The sequence below is a fragment of the Brassica napus genome, unplaced genomic scaffold (genome assembly GCF_020379485.1).
Source record: "Brassica napus cultivar Da-Ae unplaced genomic scaffold, Da-Ae ScsIHWf_533;HRSCAF=801, whole genome shotgun sequence".
Classification (NCBI taxonomy): Eukaryota; Viridiplantae; Streptophyta; class Magnoliopsida; order Brassicales; family Brassicaceae; genus Brassica; species Brassica napus.
The window spans coordinates 7,501-10,000 of NW_026016600.1; positions in this window are offsets into that span (position 1 = coordinate 7,501).

Consider the following 2,500-nt stretch of genomic DNA (forward strand, 5'->3'; position numbering starts at 1 on the left):
GTATGAGTGGTGATTGGATAGCTAGTGTTTGTAGGCTCTGTGCTCGCGCACCCAACTACAGACCAACTATCCTCCTCAGTTTCTTCACTAGCATAGTTTTATGCTTGTTGAACTGATCCGGGGCCTGTGTTGCGTACCTATCTGGAAGGAATTGTTAAGCTTTGCTTAAAATTTTGTTTGCGGCATCTCCTTCGGTGGGGAAGTCGTGAACACATAAGCCGGCACTTGTGATCCTTGCGTCTTTGCATAGTTTATGCATTGTTCGCAAAGGTGAATAAGCTGTTTGCTGAGATCTCGGTTGCGGAAATATTATGGCGGTGACCCGAAGAAATTCTGTCCCGCTAAGCACGTTTGTCTCCGGACAAAAGATGACGGTCAAGTCTGCGTCTGTTCCCACTTTCCATGTGTTTGCGGGAATATGACGTGGTCTTGTCCTGATTTATGAATGCTACCTGGTTGATCCTGCCAGTAGTCATATGCTTGTCTCAAAGATTAAGCCATGCATGTGTAAGTATGAACGAATTCAGACTATGAAACTGCGAATGGCTCATTAAATCAGTTATAGTTTGTTTGATGGTAACTACTACTCGGATAACCGTAGTAATTCTAGAGCTAATACGTGCAACAAACCCCGACTTCTGGAAGGGATGCATTTATTAGATAAAAGGTCGACGCGGGCTCTGCCCGTTGCTCTGATGATTCATGATAACTCGACGGATCGCATGGCCTTAGTGCTGGCGACGCATCATTCAAATTTCTGCCCTATCAACTTTCGATGGTAGGATAGTGGCCTACCATGGTGGTAACGAGTGACGGAGAATTAGGGTTCGATTCCGGAGAGGGAGCCTGAGAAACGGCTACCACATCCAAGGAAGGCAGCAGGCGCGCAAATTACCCAATCCTAACACGGGGAGGTAGTGACAATAAATAACAATACCGGGCTCTTTGAGTCTGGTAATTGGAATGAGTACAATCTAAATCCCTTAACGAGGATCAGTCCACGGGAAGGACCAGCGTGCTGATATGTGTACTGACATATTGCATCAGTTGTCCAAAATCAGTACACGGACAGTCCACGGGAAGGGCCAGCATGCTGATATGTGTGGTCAGCATGCTGATATATGTTCAGTACACGGATCAGTACACGGACAGTCCACGGGAAGGGCCAGCATGCTGATATGTGTACTGACATGGTGCATCAGTTATCCAAAATCAGTACACGGACAGTCCACGGGAAGGGCCAGCATGCTGATATGTGTGGTCAGCATGCTGATATGAGTTCAGTACACGGATCAGTCCATGGACAGTCTGTGTGTGCTAACGGACAGGCACGGACATCCTGTGTGTACTGAACAGACAGCCCACGTGGGCCAAAATCACCCGAACAGTCCACAGGAAGGGCCAGCATGCTGATATGTGTACTGACGGACAACCACGGACGTCCTGTGTGTACTGACGGACGGCCACGGACGTCCTGTGTGTACTGACGGACGTCCTGTGTGTACTGACGGACGTCCTGTGTGTGCTGACGGACACACGGACACACACGGACGTCCTGCGTGTGCTGACGGACGTCCTGTGTGTGCTGACGGATGGCCACGGACGTCCTCTGTGTACTGATGGACGTCCTGTGTGTGCTGACGGACGGCCACGGACGTCCTCTGTGTACTGACGGACGGCCACGGACGTCCTTTGTGTGCTGACGGACGTCCTGTGTGTACTGACGGACGTCCTGCGTGTGCTGACGGACACACGGACACACACGGACAGCCACGGACGTCCTGCGTGTGCTGACGGACGTCCTGCGTGTGCTGACGGACGTCCTGTGTGTGCTGACGGACGTCCTGTGTGCACTGACGGACACACGGACACACACGGACAGCCACGGACGTCCTGCGTGTGCTGACGGACGTCCTGCGTGTGCTGACGGACGTCCTGTGTGTCTGACGGACGTCCTGTGTGCACTGACGGACACACGGACACACACGGACAGCCACGGACGTCCTGCGTGTGCTGACGGACGTCCTGTGTGTACTGAACAGACAGCCCACGTGGGCCAAAATCACCCGAACAGTCCACGGAGCGTGCTGATATGTGTACTGATGGACAGCCGGACGTCCTGTGTGTGCTGACGGACGGCCACGGACGTCCTGTGTGTGCTGACGGACACACACGGACGTCCGTGTGTGTACTGAACAGACAGCCCACGTGGGCCAAAATCACCCACGGACAGCCAAAATCACCCGAGAAGCCAAAAATGCAAAAATTAATATTTTTGAAGAAAGTTTTCTGAAAGGAAACATCAAAAATATGTCAACAAAGAGTTTAGGATGTCAAGTGTTGATCAAAAGTTGCTGTAGACATCCGTTTAGACCACAAAACTCCGACCTTTGTAGCATGCAAAAGACATGGTTAGAAGCAAAAGAAATTTATGAAAATTTACCAGAAAATAGCTTTAACCATCCTTATGAAGCATGCAAAAAATCAGATTCAAATTCGA